We start from the raw sequence: 16,951 nt of genomic DNA, 5'->3' as shown, positions 1-16,951 counted from the left end.
CCTCGTCCGACTCCACTAGAAGTTTCTCCTCCATATCTTTTGATATCTCCTCATTCTCCGATCTTCCTGTACTCCTGCGTATCCTCCCTTCCATTTTCTCCTCTCTCTCCTCTCTCTATCTCTCCTTTCCACAGACTTGTTTTCATGGATCTTCACCCCTATGCTGTTCCCTGCCTTTCTCCTCGCCTCCAACACCTGCCACTTCTCCTCTTCGTTTCCCAGCTTCACCAATATGGTCATCCATATTCCTCTCTGCCCCACCACAATCACCTCTCTCACCGTCACCCTTACCTTTAGCCCTTCCGCGAATAACTCCTTCACTTTCTCCCAATTCGATTCCTTGCCTCCCCATTTCTCCTTCTCGACCCTTATAATTACATTCCTTTTCCTTAGTTCGTCATCGTTCCTTTCACATACCCCCGCCCACCAGTTCTTCTTCTCAGTCCCACTCTCCTCGTATTCCTCCCTCTTCCTTTTGCCTCCACTTTGCTCCATTCTTTCTACCTTTCTCTCCAAACTCCTTACTTTCTCCTCCAGCTCCTCCATCCTCTCGTCCTTTTTCCTATCGTCCTCTTTCCTCTCCCTCAGCATATTTCTTACTTTCTCCTCCACAATCCTTTCGACCGCCTCTGTTATTGTTCTCCCCTCGCGCTTCATCTTGGAATCTGTAACAAGTGCGTTATTACGTTCCTCTCCCTTATTCCGCTTTCTCTTCCGCACCCCTCTCTTTCTCTCTGTCCTATCACGCTTATCTCTTTCACCTCTACATTTACCTTTGATCCTTCCGCAACCTATCCTTTCACTAATCACCGCTTACAGGATGGAAGAAAGAGGGACTGGGCCAAATAAGGAGGAGACGAGATGAAAGGGACGGAGGATCAAGGGCGGGGCCGGTGCAGAAGCGGAAGAAGAAGAAGAGGAAGATGTCCACGGGGAGCTGGTGTTGTTTTATATGTCACTTTTGAATGTTTGAATGTTAAGTAATTGTAAGACGTTTGGGTTTCTCCTCGTCTTATTCTCCTTTCCGCAACCGAATTTTCTGCTCAACTACACGTGCGCCGGGTCTTACTCACGCGTCCGCCTTGTGCCGCCAAGCCAGACGTTCGATTGCTCGATCCCTCGACCCGTCGCGAAGACTCCTCGCTCCGTTCCGCACCTGCCGCGCCACCATCACATTCCTCTGTCTCTCGACAGGTCGATCGATCGGTCGCTCGAAACTCCATGCTGCCAACTCGCTCAGCTCCCTTGTCGTGTCCCTTTATCTTCCTGCTTCACATCCTAACCTCTCAGGTGTTCCCTTACTTTCTCTCCTCACTGCTCCTCAATCACACTATCCTCGACCTCTCCTCCACTTTCCCGACCTCCCCCGATCCTCCTCCACAGGCTCCACCACCCCACTTCATCCTCCCTTGCTTCACCTCCCCTCGAAAATCCTTTTCTTACTCCTCTCCACTCCGAGCCAAACCGTCCACTGCTCTCCCCTCCATCTCCCACCCCCCCAAAAAAATACATAATTACACCCAATAAATTTAGTTTAATTATTATTTGTAAGCGCGATGCATTGCGTTTCAATGTTGATACACCTATATCGTGTCTTCTTCTTCTATTTTTAGTGTAGTAGGTGCGTCTTATTGCCAAGCCCTCTGGAACAACATCAATATTTTGCTAATTACTTTTACGTATAAAGGCCAGTTGTTCCAACTTATTGGTAAGCTAACTAATAGTTAAATCATATGTCTATCTTTGTCTAATGTAAAGAATAATAAACGAAGACATATATATGATTTAACTATTAGTTAGTTGACCAACAGGTTGGAACAACCGGCCCTAAGTCATCTCCAATAACAATAAATTACATAACTTAATAAATATGTATTATTACTGACGAAACTGGCGACGGGGCCCACAACGACAGGATTGACGGTGCCAAATTCGGCGGCAACGGGACCGGCGGCGACAGGATCGACGGCAACGAGATCGACGGCAACGAGATCGACGGCAACGAGATCGACGGCAACGAGATCGACGGTAACAAGATCGTCGGCAACAGGACTAGCGGCAACGAGATTGGCGGCAACAAAAATAGCGGTGACCGACGAAAAATCACCATCGTCTACCATCAAAAATTAAAATTAAAATAGTAACATTGTATGTGCTATTATTTGTGACTTTGTATTTATTATACTTTATATTTATAATATTTATATAGACTTTTCAATATACCAATTATTTTCTGCTTTAAAAAAAGCATAAACTCTATTTCTATTATCTTTTTTAACTATATGGTTGGTATAACATCCTAACCACGCAGCAGTCAATGTTTTTCCTAAAATTAAGAGCGACAGTTTTAACTTACAGATTTATGTTTTACGCACCAAAATATACAAAATTGTGAAGTTTTAGCCAAATCGGTAAGAAAGCCCCTCTCCTTCATAATTACCTTAAAAAATAATTATGTTAATGTTATATATAATATTCCTGTTTGAGATCGTGGAATTTAGTACCGAAAATCGCTTTCGGTTGCATGCCTGTACTCGCACGCGTTCAATAAATTAGAAATTTTGCCTTAAATTGGTCCCTACAGCACGAAATATTGCAGCAATATTGCAGCAATATTACTTTGCATGATTGCAATATTTCATAAAATATTGCTGCAATATTGTTGCAATATTCCTATGTCCGCTAAAATAAAATATTGCTGCAATATTGCAGCAATATTGCTACAATATTAAGAGAAATATTGCAGATTAATTGCTGATACATTATGGAATATTTCTGTACTGCAATATTGTAAAATATTGTTTTCTTTATATTGTGTAGTAGTAATTCCTACAGTACAATATGTGTGACAGCACAGAAGTCCGCAAAAACATCATAAAAGTGTTCAAAACGTCTTTACCCGAGAAAAAATATTCATATCTGATCATATATGAATGGCCATATATGGTCAGATATGGAAATTGGCCAGATCTGAGGATATCTGATCAGTTATGATCAGATATTAACATATACAATAATACCAGATCATATATCCTCAGATCTGGCCAATTTCCATATCTGACCATATCTGGCCATTCATATATGATCATATATGAATATTTTTTCTCGGGATATTTTCAAAAGTTATTTTTTAAGAGTGTGTCACTTTATTATAAAAGTAGACTCCACGATACAACTAATACAAAAATTGTGCCGCTCTATAGTGCGAGACAGTGTCGTGTCTTTTGATACTGTTCTTATAACACTGTTTGTCAAATTTTAAATACGAGAAGCAGATCCCATCGAATGCCATCTATTGAATACTTTTTGAGATGCAATATCTGATCTGATCATATATAATCTTATATGACTATATAGGTTCATATATGATTATATATGCTCTATATATGGGTATGTAAAACTTATATCTGTGTTCATATCTTATTTATATATGTTCATATACTGTCAGATATAAATATTTTTTCCGCGGACATTTTATTCGCCTAAAAGTCCATGCAGGAAAAATATTCATATCTAACAGTATATGAACATATATAAATGAGATATGAACAGATATAAGTTTTACATACTCATATATAGAGCATATATAATCATATATGGTTATCTATCGCCATATATGATCAGACCTTGTGTCATGTATAATGTACGATGTGATCATATATGGCGATAGATAACCATATATGATTATATATGCTCTATACATGGGCATATAAAACTTATATCTGTTCATATCTCATTTATATATGTTCATATACTGTCAGATATGAATATTTTTCCCGGACATTTTATATCATTATATCCCAATCTGGTCATATATAGACAGATCTGATCATGTTTCATATCATTTCCGGCCGTATATGAACATATACAATCATATACAGCATCGTGTCTTGTCATATATGATCATATACAGTGCCGATACAGTTATGTATGGCCACATATAATTATATCTGATAATACATGGCCGAACATTCTTTATATACGACCATGTGAGGCCAGATACGATTATGTATAGTGCCATATCTGCTACACATAATAATATGTCTGACCATATATGAACTTATATGATCAGATCTTGTGCTATGTATAATGTACGATCTGATCATATATGGCGATAGATAACCATATATGATTATATATGCTTTATATATGGGCATGTAAAACTTATATCTGTTCATATCTCATTTATATATGTTCATATATATATCATATATGTTTATATATGTTCATATACTGTCAGATATGAATATTTTTTCTCGGGATATGATGTTTTTTTGCGGACTTTTGTGTTTTCACACATATTGTGCTGTAGGAATTATTACTGAAAACAAGGAAAAGTTAATACATTATTTTATTGGTAATACATTATTTTATTGTAATACATTTTTACCTGAATTTTTACATGAAACAATAATCCAATTGAATCTTTAGTGATTGTACCAGCAAAAATGTTGTGTTTGATTTCCAGATTAATTTTCAAACCGTAAAACAAAGCCTTAAGTTAATAATATAAAAGTATAATTAAATTTTGATATTAAAGTATATTGATATTTGATATGAAAGTATAATTGAGTATTAATGTTTAAACAAAACCTTAAGTTAATAATATAAAAATTTAATTAAATTTTGATATTAAAGTATTTTAATATTTGATATAAAAGTATAATTAAATATTAATGTTTAAACGTCAAAAATTTTAATTTTTCATGTTATCTTCTTGGGCTTCATCTTCAAGAACAATTTGTTCTTGAGGTTGTAGTTGTCTCTTGGCCTGAAGACGTTTTTCACGTGTTGTTGCTTGAGCAAGCCATGTTGAAGCAGTTTCTATTATTTGTGCGTCAGTACATTCAGTCCGAATCATACGTACAGTTTCTAAAACAAAAAAGAAAAACTTAGTCAATGCCTTTTCTGTAACCTTGCATTTCATAAGTAATAAATATTTAAACAAATTTATTATTATTACTGATAGAATACTTACTTATAATCAATTTTGCTGTCAAAAGTTGAGCAAATACTTTTTTTCCTTTTCGTCCATGCCAGCTATATTTTGTGGCAAGTGTATCTGCAATTAATCTGCTAAGTATTGCATTCATTGCTAAGTTTACTTTGTCCCCACCAATCATTTTAAAGGAAAAACTCTGTAAAGTAACATTAGTAAACAGTAGGATATTCCATGAAAATTTTGAAAATCTACATGTAAAGCCAGGAACCGTGTATATAAAAGTAAAAGTAAAAGTAACGCGTTACTAATGTGTTACTTTGATTAGTTATGTAACAAGTCAACTAACTAACGAGTTACTTTTTTTAATGAGTACGCGTAATAGTAAGAAATTACTTGTCAAAAGTAAGTATTTCAATCCTGGTGTTATCATTACGATTATGAAAAATTGTAACGTTATTATCAAATCGTTATTATATAAAATAAAAATAACAATGACACGTTAACTGTAACGCGTTACTTCCTATGCCTGTATATACAGGATAGCTCCGAACGTTCCGACCAGACTGAGATTTTATAGGAAATTTAATTCTGAACAAAAAATGTGATATAAAAATAAAATAATTTTTTAAAACTAAAATAGCACTGTAATAGTAAATTTAATTTTATGAAAAAAAGATTTTTATTTTTTATTTTTATTGAATTTTTTCCAACTGTATTAAGTTTTATTTTTTAATTTCTTTTTTTTTTACTTTCTGTTCTTTCTTTCATCCTCCTATGGTGGTGCAGAAAGACGCTTGTGTCGACTTAAGTCACCAAATAAAAAGCATTCTTTGTTCATTATAAATAATAGTTATTATCTAATAATCAATCTATTGATTTTATAATTTTTATTTCGTAACTTACCATTTTTTGGAAGAATATGGGATATTTTAGTTTTCTTTCAAATTCCAATAATTGTTCATCAGTATGAAAAGGCAACGTATCATTCTCTTCGTTTTTTTCATTTACTACTTGCGTTTCCCGATTTTTTTCAATTTTGCTCATTCTATCGCCCAAACTTTTTGTTCTCCTTAATATTGTCAGTATAATTTTTACCATAAATTTCTTAAAATCTGGAAAAAAAGTAATATTTAATTTCTTTTAATCTCTTTTAGAAATACATTTAATAATACTTTATAAAATAAATAGTACCATTATCAGATAGATCACGAAGGACATTACACTCGGATGCCATTTCTTCTTTTGGAGAATCAGAACGTTTGAAATGAGATGGCAGAGACTTTGTAGTAGTAGACGAAGCTAATATATTAGGCAGAGTTTCACCTACAATTCATTAAAACTTATCCATAATTAATTAATTAATTTTGAAATAAAAATACAAGTGGGATGTATTATTTCTACAAAATACGAAAAAGTAGAAAAGACTGAGCAAGCAGAAACGAAATTTAATAAAGTTTTAACAATAAGTAACAATAAAAACTTACTCGTTTGTACATTCCGTTGTGCTTTGTCAGTTGTTGATGTTGAAGCTTCGTGTGACAAAGGTGGAAGAGACGATTGCGATGAAAGTGAAATTGGTGCCTTGGGTAGTGATGGCAATTGTACAATCTTTTTAGTTTGACTAGATATTCCTTCTTTTCTCTGTTCATAGTGGCAATCGTTTCTTGATACTTTACTACGACGATATGTTACAGACTTGCTTTCATCTGAAGAGCCACTAGAATCGTACTGCTTTCGAGCTTTATTTCTCCTTTGCTTCTTCATTTGTAATCTCCATTCTTCGTCGGAAAAATTTTCGGAATCACAAATAGTTGATGTATCTAGAGCCTCTGCTAATTTGTCTTGAGCTCGTCCCCAAGTATCTTAACAAAAGAAAAATTGAAAGACATCTTATAATTTTTAAAGCTTGTTACAATAGATATTTTATTAGAGAAATATGCACAAATCCTTTAAAAATATATTAACAGATTAATCCTATTAAAATAATAATTTGATTAAATATATATAAATTTACCTGCCGCGCCAAAAATTCGCTTTATTTTACACGTATTCCATGTTTCAGTTCCTGGTGGAAGTTGTGATTTTACAAGTAATTTATCCAAGGTATATTGGGATTTGATATGGCCCGGCCAAATGCTTTCGTTTCCATAATTATTAATCCAAAAAGACGGGATTATTTGTAACCCGTCAGAAAATTCGACGATGCTATACTTTTTTTGTGTCGTAGACATATTTTTCTAAGAAGTATAATAATATATTGGATCAGTAATACTATTTAATATACATGTAAATATATTTTTCACTAACTTAAGTATTGCACGTGTACATACGTACGAATTCGAAACGTGGAAATGTCTTCTCTACTTACAAGATTCAGACTGGATAAAGTGGCAACGACCACGGTCTTACATACAGGTCCGAAGACTACCGCTAATTCTAGTAGTGGGGGCATGGTCGCTTATCGAAGATGCATTTAGTTTCTAGCATAGCCACTACTCGTCGCTGTCATCGAAGTCCGCAGATGAACGTAACCCGAAAACTCGTATAGCTGAAGCTAGCAGCGGGCGCTAACAGCGAAACGTCTCGCGGGAGGGAGACGTTCAAATGTCATGTGGATTCCTCGGGGGGGTACGAACGTATCGTAGGCTAATTATTATCGACCACTGGGCTTTTTTGAGATATAATTAATTAATATAGATTAAATATATCTATATATATATTTTTAACAATATTTAAACAATTTTTTTATCGATTTGATATAACAATGTTTTAATTAATTGTTATTGATTATTCGATAAATAACTGTAGAATAGCAAAGAGCGATTTTCTCCAAATTTTTAGGGAATCACGTTCTTGTGATAACAAAACAATTTAGCAAGTATTTGCGACAAGACGCGGTTTCCCTTAATTATTATTAATTTTTTATTAATAATTTATTCTGCAGCGATCGATAGCAAAGAGCGATTTTCTCCAAATTTTTAGGGAATCACGTTCTTGTAATAACAAAATAATTTAACAAGCATTTGCGACAAGACGCGGTTTCCCTTAATTGTTATTAATTTTGGTAAAAGTTTACAATAACTTACACAGCTCGGATTACTTTGTCCTTGACATATATGTTGTCAAGGACATAATACTGAGTAACTTTTCCTTATAACTTAGTCGGCGGTCGCTGCTTATTAAAAAGTTATAAAAAAAAAAGTTTGAAAAATATAGCAGCTATTTTGAGTATTGGAAAGCATAAATGATTAATATATATGTCGAAATAGTTCACGCATACACTTTTCACGCGAACCGAGGTTTACCCACACCCCCCCTGCTTTCGGGGGAGGTGCGGTAGCTCCGAAATAGTTCACGCATACACTTTTCACGCGAACCGAGGTTCAACCACACCCCCCTCCCCCGCTTTTGGGGGAGGTGCGGTAGCCCCGAAATAGTTCACGCATATACTTTTCACGCGAACCGAGGTTCACCCACACCCCCCCTGCTTTCGGGGGAGGTGCGGTAGCCCCGAAATAGTTCACGCATATACTTTTCACGCGAACCGAGGTTCACCCACACCCCCCCTGCTTTCGGGGGAGGTGCGGTAGCCCCGAAATAGTTTACACATGGGTTAGTTGACGCGCTTTAAACAATTAAATACTGTTAAAGCGCGTCATCTAACCTATGTAGATTAGTGACGCGCTTTAAACAGTTAAATACTTGTAAAGCGCGTCATCTAACCTACGTATTTTCCAAACTTTTTTTGTTAATAACTTTTTAACGAATAACGAGCAACGGCTAAAACCTTCTGAAGGTCACTCGGGGTCATGATCTTGACAACATATATCAAGGTCATTGAAATCGGTGAGGTCGCCAAACTTTTTTTTGTTAATAACTTTTTAATAAAAAGCGACCGCCGATTAAGTTATAAGGAAAAGTTACTCAGTATTATGTCTTTGACAACATATGTCAAAGTAATCCGAGCTGTGTAAGTTATTGTAAACTTTTACCTTAATTTTTTATTAACAATTTATTCTGTAGCGGTTTTTAAATTATTTGGTGAGAATTGCTCTTTGTTGAAACTTTTACTTAGTTTTTAGTCATTGAATTCGTAGATAACGGTCGACGCGGAGATAAATAATTTGTTTATTTGCAATTAGGGGCGAGCAACAAAATCATACGTTGCATATTCTGGTAGGGCACGGTTCATAAAATATTTTAAGACCAAAAAGAGCCGAGCAACAAATTCTTTTAGTTAGTTTTTAGCCATCAAAGTCGTAGGTAACGGTCGACGCGGAGATAAATAATTTGTTTATTTGCAGTTAGGGGCGAGTAACAAAATCGTAAGATGCATATTCAGATAGGACACGGTCCATAGAATATTTTAAGGCCAAAAAGAGCCGAACAACAAATTCTTTTAGTTAGTTTTTAGTCATCGAAGTCGTAGATAACGGTCGACAAGGAGATAAATAATTTGTTTATTTGCAGTTAGGAGCGAGCAATAAAATCATACGTTGCATATTCTGGTAGGGCACGGTTCATAGAATATTTTAAGACCAAAGAGAGCCGAGCAACAAATTCTTTTAGTTAGTTTTTAGCTATCGAAGTCGTAGGTAACGGTCGACGCGGAGATAAATAATTTGTTTATTTGCAGTTAGGGACGAGTAACAAAATCGTAAGATGCATATTCAGATAGGACACGGTCCATAGAATATTTTAAGGCCAAAAAAAGCCGAGCAACAAATTCTTTTAGTTAGTTTTTAGCCATTGAAGTCGTAGATAACGGTCGACGCGGAGATAACTAATTTGTTTATTTGCAGTTAGGAGCGAGCAATAAAATCATACGATGCATATTCTGGTAGGGCACGGTTCATAGAATATTTTAAGACCAAAGAGAGCCGAGCAACAAATTCTTTTAGTTAGTTTTTAGCTATCAAAGTCGTAGGTAACGGTCGACGCGGAGATAAATAATTTGTTTATTTGCAGTTAGGGACGAGCAACAAAATCATAAGTTGCTATTCTGGTAGGTCTATAGAATATTTAAATAACAAAAAGACCCGGATTAGAGCAAAAAGATCCGGACTAGAGCAACAAATTAGCACATAAATAGCACTAAATTTTTTAATAAGTGCGGATTTTTTTTGCGATGGGGAGGGTGGTTAACTTGATAGAGGTAGTTTAATCACAGTTAATCGATATACATTATTTAAATTTGAATCTAGTGAATTCTGGTCAACACTTCTGTACCTTTATTTTTCTAGTTAAGTTACTAGGTATTGCTTGTGTTGTATCTCAAGAGATACTTTTAATTTATTTTGCTCTTCATTCTTCATTAATTAAATTTTATAACAATTATAACTCAAGTTATAAAACTGTTTCTTGCATATTTTATACTTAAATTTAATTTTTTTTTTATTTAATAAACTGCCTCTATAGATGGATTATTGTATCTGTATTTTGATTTCTTATTTCCCTCGACCCTCAGTGTACCCATTAAACTCCATCTCTACTGCTAGACAGTGGTTTGTCCCAAAGCAATAATGGTATTTAAAGTACATACTAAGAAACAAGATCATAGACGCCAAAATTCAACTTATTTTAGACCGCATAATTTTGCACAATTTTAATAAAATTTCAAGTATAATCAGGCATTTTTAAATGATGCATAAATCTTAGGTCCTTATATATAATTAGGTATACAAATTTATATATTTTAGGATTTACTTATTTAGAAAAATTCTAATTCATTTCTATAAAAATATATTAATATATATAATTATATAAAAACATATATATTTTATATAATTATATATTTTAATATATATTTATATACTATAATATATAAATATATATCTTAAAATTTTCTGATTTATACAAAATTATATGTGCTTATATATAAATATATATAAATATAGTATATATACTTTGTGACGTGACAAGTCGCGTCTCCTTCCCGGACGGGCTCGGCCGAGGGGAATTCGGGGATGCCTCCTCGTTAGAGCGAGAGGGGGGGGCGGTTGCGTATATTAATTGGTCTAATTAGATATTAAGTTTTAAGGGATTGCCGGTGGTGACCGGACTTCATCTGTAACGGCCGGGGGCCGCAACGAGGAAGGGCAGAGGAATAAGGAGACGGCCAGGGGACATGGCGAGAAGTCGGGTCGCCCGGACCTCCCCGCAAGTGCGTGAGCGTCGCCGGCCGGAATACACCCCGCGCTCGGTCGCAACCACGGCAGTATAACGATCCGGAAGACCCCGGGTCACCTCCGATTGAAATGCCAGTCGGACGAGGGTGCCGAGGAGCGGCCCAGGGAAAGGAACAGCCCTGGGGCCGTCACCCCGAGGGGATGCCGGTGGACGGGGCCGAGGCCCGGCCAGCCTGACCCCGAACGCCGACTCGATCATCGCGGCCCGGACAGCCGGTTGAATCGAAAAGCCCGCGCCGAATCGGAGGTGATTGCAGCGGCGCCGCCGGAAAGGGAGGCGCGCGAGAAGCTGAGGCGCCGACGAGAGCGCCCTGGAGTTGGAGTGGCGCCCCCGGAAGGAGCGGCGCACGTGCGGCCTAGGCGCAGGAAGCGCTAGGATCGGCAATCCGGTCGAGCGACGCGCTACAGCGCAGGCGCGGGGAACCGGCGCGATCCCGGCAGGCTATCGTTTCCGATACTGTCGTGCCGGCTAGCGAGCCTAGAGGATCTCCCGGATTTCGAGCTGCCCGGACTGCCGAAGGGACGACGCATTGTAAGGTCACCACTCTAGCGTCCCCGCGTTAAGAGAGGAGGGTTCGCTCGAGGCATCGGCCCGTGGCACACGTGGATTACCGGAGTTACGCAGGATACCTGTGTACCGAGTTAGAGCGTGCGATACCTTGCGCTCGCCTTAAAGTAGAGTCGTGTGGAAAATGTGCCAGGGCCTTGCCGAGAGTGAGCTCTCTAATGCTTAGAGACCATTTGCGCCCTCCCCGCGAGCATCGCCACGGCCGACAGTCGCGTGGCGTGGAGATGTGTGAATCGAAGTAATCGTGTCGCGTTTATGTAGCGTTTCGTCGAATTGATGTAAGTAGTCGTATCGCGTTATTCGTGAGTAAGTAATCGTATCGCGTTATTCGTGATCGTGCCGCGTTTCATTGTGATAAAGTTTATTCGTAATCGTGTCGCGTTTTGGCCATATTTAAGCTCATCATCGTGTCGCGTCTTGGCCATATTAACGAGAGTGAGAATGAGAGTGAGGTCTTGCGTGGCGATAACGGGAGCGAGTGGTGCGGGTAACGGCGAGCCGCGAGTGGTCATGTAATTTGAAGGGCACTCGCCCCCGTATTTGAGTAACGTATCCGGGCCCTCGAGGACGGCGAATATTGTGTTTGGCGGGACGGAAAGATCGACGGGATCGGCGCGGGGCCGCGGAATCTCCGTACTTGCGAGAGAATTCGGGATTCGCGTGGCAAGCCGCGGGATCGTCCGCGATACGTGTCCTTCTCCAATCGCCGGCCAGCGTTTTGCGTCGCGCGGAATCGAAGTGGCCCGGGTGTGCGTTGAAGGAGCTGCCGAAGGTGCGGCGAGCGGTTCGTCGGCCTCGTGGCGTAAGTTCATTGTGTTGAAGCCAGGTACCGCGATACCTGAATCGTCATTATTTCTGTTAAGCTTTCGTGTGTTCGTCTGCGTTTATCTGTTGCGTTGAGAACTTCGCGTGCCTTAGTCTACGGGGTTTCATGGTCGACATTACTGCGTGCACTTATTGCGTCCGCGGCATTCGTGCGACCGCCTAGCCGATATTGTTGCGGTAATACGAGACTCAGATCGATTATACCTACACCTTGATACTGCCTGACTAAATATATATTTTGTTATTATTATTTATTTTCTTGTGAGTGTGATTAATTGTGTGACGCCTCTCTCCGAAGTCCCTGAAAGAGCCCTACGCCCGGAAGTATTGCCGGGAATATCGTGTTAGAGATTATAGTGTACGGTGTCCGTTGCACCTGGCGCCCAACTTTGGTGTCGGAATTAGTTACGCGTGCCGCCAATCCTCGATAGCCCTCCACCGGATTGCGAGACCGGGGGAAAAAGCGTCGCAACTTATATATAATTATATAAAATTTTATATAATTTTATATAAGAATCTAAATATAATTATATTAAATTATATAAAAGAATTATATAATTATACATAATTTTATACGTTTATATACCTATAGTAATATATAATTTTTTTTCCCGGGAAGTCTCAACACGTTCACTCAGCGGTCGCCATGATTTTCAGCGAACTAAAAGTACGCTGTATCTCAAGCAAAACGTTATCAGTAAAATAACTGCTTCCAGTGTATTAACATCGCTGAGAATGTATAAATATAAATAATACATATAAAAATATTATTTATAACGCAATAGATACAGTGGAAACGCACAGAAAGTTACAAAATTATATATATATATATATATATATATTATACAACACTTACACTTAGCGAATATATATATATATATAATTAATAGCTCCGAGAGACATTTTATATTTTAGTGATATATTTACTCTCTGATAAAAATATCTCTAAAAATTTAAAACTTACAGTAAACCGTTTCGGCCAAACAGAAACTTCAACCGGTAATATAATGTGCGCCTTAAAAAATAATACATATACTCAAAGAATTTAGTTCATTCAATTGTAAACGCGATGCATTGCGTTAACACGAGAAACCACCGGTCTGCTGTTGATACACCTCTATTGTATCCGTTCCCTCCGATTAATATTTTGTCAATTACTTTCATGTATAAGTCATCTCCAATAACAATAAATTACGTAAGTTAATAAATATATATGTATTATTACCGATGATGACGGAACTGATGAGGACAGGGTTCACAGCGACAGGATCGACGATGCTAGGTTCGGCGGCAACAAGATCATCGGCGACGGGACCGGGGCGGTGACCAACGAAAAGTCGTCACCGTCTACCATCTAAAATTAAAATTAAAATAGCAACATTGTAATTGTGTAAAATTATAAATAAAAAATATTAAAAAGACAGTACTTACACATTCCTTTTGTACTTTTGTCTTGTTTCCTTCAGCTATATTTCCTCGAAAGCAAGAAAACATTGATGGTCTGCGCAAAGTAGCGTGAACGGGACCGGGGGTGATGAGATCGGCGACGATGAGAGCGGTGATGACGTGATCCGGTGATCGGCAATGACGTGATCGACGGCGACATGATCGGCGGCGACGTTATCCGGCATGTATATATAGAGTACAGATAGAGTAGAGCCTTTAGGGCTGCGTTCAAAAACTATACTCGAGTGCACACCGCATCGCTTTATCTTTGTTACTAAAAATTGAACAAGGACAGAACGACACTGGTGTGTATTCGAATGACCTAGTTTACACCGATCTCTTGATACGCGTATCAAATAGTATATTTGAGTTGATCAGCCAATTAATCAAACTAATTTACTAGTTAAAAATAAAAAAAGATAAATACGTTTATTGACTCCTTTCAGGGTTGCAAGGCGTTTTGTAAGGACGTTCCCAACCCTTTATTCAATTCTCATCCAATACTACCCTTCTCCTCTCACTTAACCCTTTGGACCAACAGCTTAACGTCTCTTTCCAAAAGACGGAGCCCAGTTTGCTCCGCACAAGAGCCTATCTTGCACGGAGGGCGTAGCTTTCGGAAAAAACATTCCATGTTTACATGGCTCTAGTGGACTCGAACCTAGTTCTTCAGATTACGAGTCTGGCGCTCTACCACTAGACCACACTGTCGCCTTAACTAATTTACTAGTTATTTACTATTTAATACGCGTATCAAGTGATCGGTGTAAACTAGGCCAGTGAAGTTTCCAAATATAGTCCTAAAGGCTTTCTACTCTATAGGGGTACTCCACGCTTTAAGGACTTTACTCGCCATCGTAGCTGGTTTCGTCACCACTGATCTCGTCACCGATCCGTCGTTGTTGATCACGTTGTCGCCGATAACGTCGTCGCTGATCACGTCGTCGCCGATTACGTTACCACCAGTCCCGTCGCCGCTGATATCGTCATCTCCGGTCTCGTGCTCGCCACTTTGTTCAAACGTTTTCTTTAGTCAAGGGTTTTTTACTGAAGGGAAATATAGCGAAAAGAAACATGCCGAAAGTACGAACGGAAAATGTAAGTACTGTCTTTTTAATATATATTTTACACAATTCAATGTTGCTATTTTTATTTTATTTTAGATAGAATTAGACGATGATTATTTTACGCTAGAATTCTCCTTAGAAGATAAATCAGCCACCGATCTCGTTGCTATCAGTCCCGTTGCCGCCATTTCCGTCGCTGCCAGTCCCGTCGCCGCTAATAGTCCCGTTGTCGCCGATCCTGGCACCATCAATCCCATCGTTGCGGGTCCCGTGTCCCGTCGTCGCCGATCATGACGCTGCTCATTTCGATGTCAAAGATAATATTAGACAAGGTAATATTTTTATTAATATTATATATATTTAATTCACGAAAAATTTGTTTTACTATATATTTTATTTTACAGTTCGAAGACCAAGAGGCAGAGCCGCGGGAATACGACGACAAGAAGAAAGATTTATGCGGTTCTTGTACAGATTGTCGTCAGCTAATTATAATTGGGGTAGACGAGGCAGACAGTACAGATAAGAACGTTATACGTGGTGAGAAGATAATAATACATACATATATTTATTCACTTACGTAATTTATTATTATGGATTACTTTTACTTACGTGTGAAAGTAATTGGCAAAATATTGACATTGTTCCACAGGGTTTGGCAATGAGACACTACACTAAAGGAGGAAAAGATGTATCAACAGCAGACCGATGGTTTCATTGAGTATAATTAATCTTTTTTTTTAAGCGTACATTATGTCGGTTAAGGTTTTGTTTGACCAAAACGGTCGTTTACTGTATAATCAAAAAGAGTATAATTATGTTTTTTTTTAAGTATATTATGTTATTGGGTCTATTTTAATGTATCGGAGTATAAATAAATATCGCTAATATAAAAAAATGTATCTCGGATTCATTGATTTTATTCGCTAAATGTAAGTAAAAAAAGTATATATGTACATGAGTATAAAATGCATATATTTAAAAAGTGAAAAAAATACAATTTAATTGAGCGTTACACTCCTCTGACTATCCCATTTATCTCTATGATATTTGTTTATATCATGCATTTATTTAGTTGTATTTTTAAAGTAACAATTTTTTTGTCATATATAACTAATGTTTAGAAATGAATATTTATACATATAATACGAACCACACATTTAAGGATATCAAATTGTCAGATATAATTCTATATAAGTTATAATACAATATATATATATACATATATATTGAGTTGGCCAATAAGTCCGTGCGGTTTTTCTCGATAGATGCCGTCAAGGCGCTCTGTTAAGCTTTATCTTCAGTCGGTAAGTTTTGAAACCGTATAGTCATTGATCGATGACATTTAAACGTGTATTTAAAAAATATACGTAAATATTGCTTGAGTATCTTGCGTGTTTTGCGTTATCTGAAAATGGATAACCAGAACGAGCATTTTCGGCATATTATGCTTTTTTATTTTAAACAAGGCAAAAACGCAATTCAAACCTGTAAAAAGATTTGTGCAGTATATAGTGAGGATGCCGTAAAAGAACGCGTATGCCAAAAGTGGTTTGCGAGATTTCGTTGCGGAGATTTTTCCGTCAAAGACAAACCACGCTCAACCCGACCAAATGAAATCGATAGCGACAATTTGAAGGCGATGATCGACTCCAATCCACACTACACGACGCGGGAGATTGCAGACGTTCTCCTAATATCGAAATCGAGCGTGGAAAATTATCTGCATCAACTTGGATACGTTAGCCGTCTCGATGTTTGGGTTCCACACGAACTGAAGGAAGCTTATTTAATCCAACGCATTTCCATCAGCGATTCACTCGGAAAACGTGAGAAAAGCGATCCATTTCTGAAGCGTATGGTAACTGGCGATGAAAAATGGATCTTCTACAATAACATCACGCGCAAAAGATCG

Source organism: Temnothorax longispinosus, chromosome 6 (genome assembly GCF_030848805.1).
Source record: "Temnothorax longispinosus isolate EJ_2023e chromosome 6, Tlon_JGU_v1, whole genome shotgun sequence".
NCBI lineage: Eukaryota > Metazoa > Arthropoda > Insecta > Hymenoptera > Formicidae > Temnothorax > Temnothorax longispinosus.
This window is presented reverse-complemented; position numbering follows the sequence as displayed.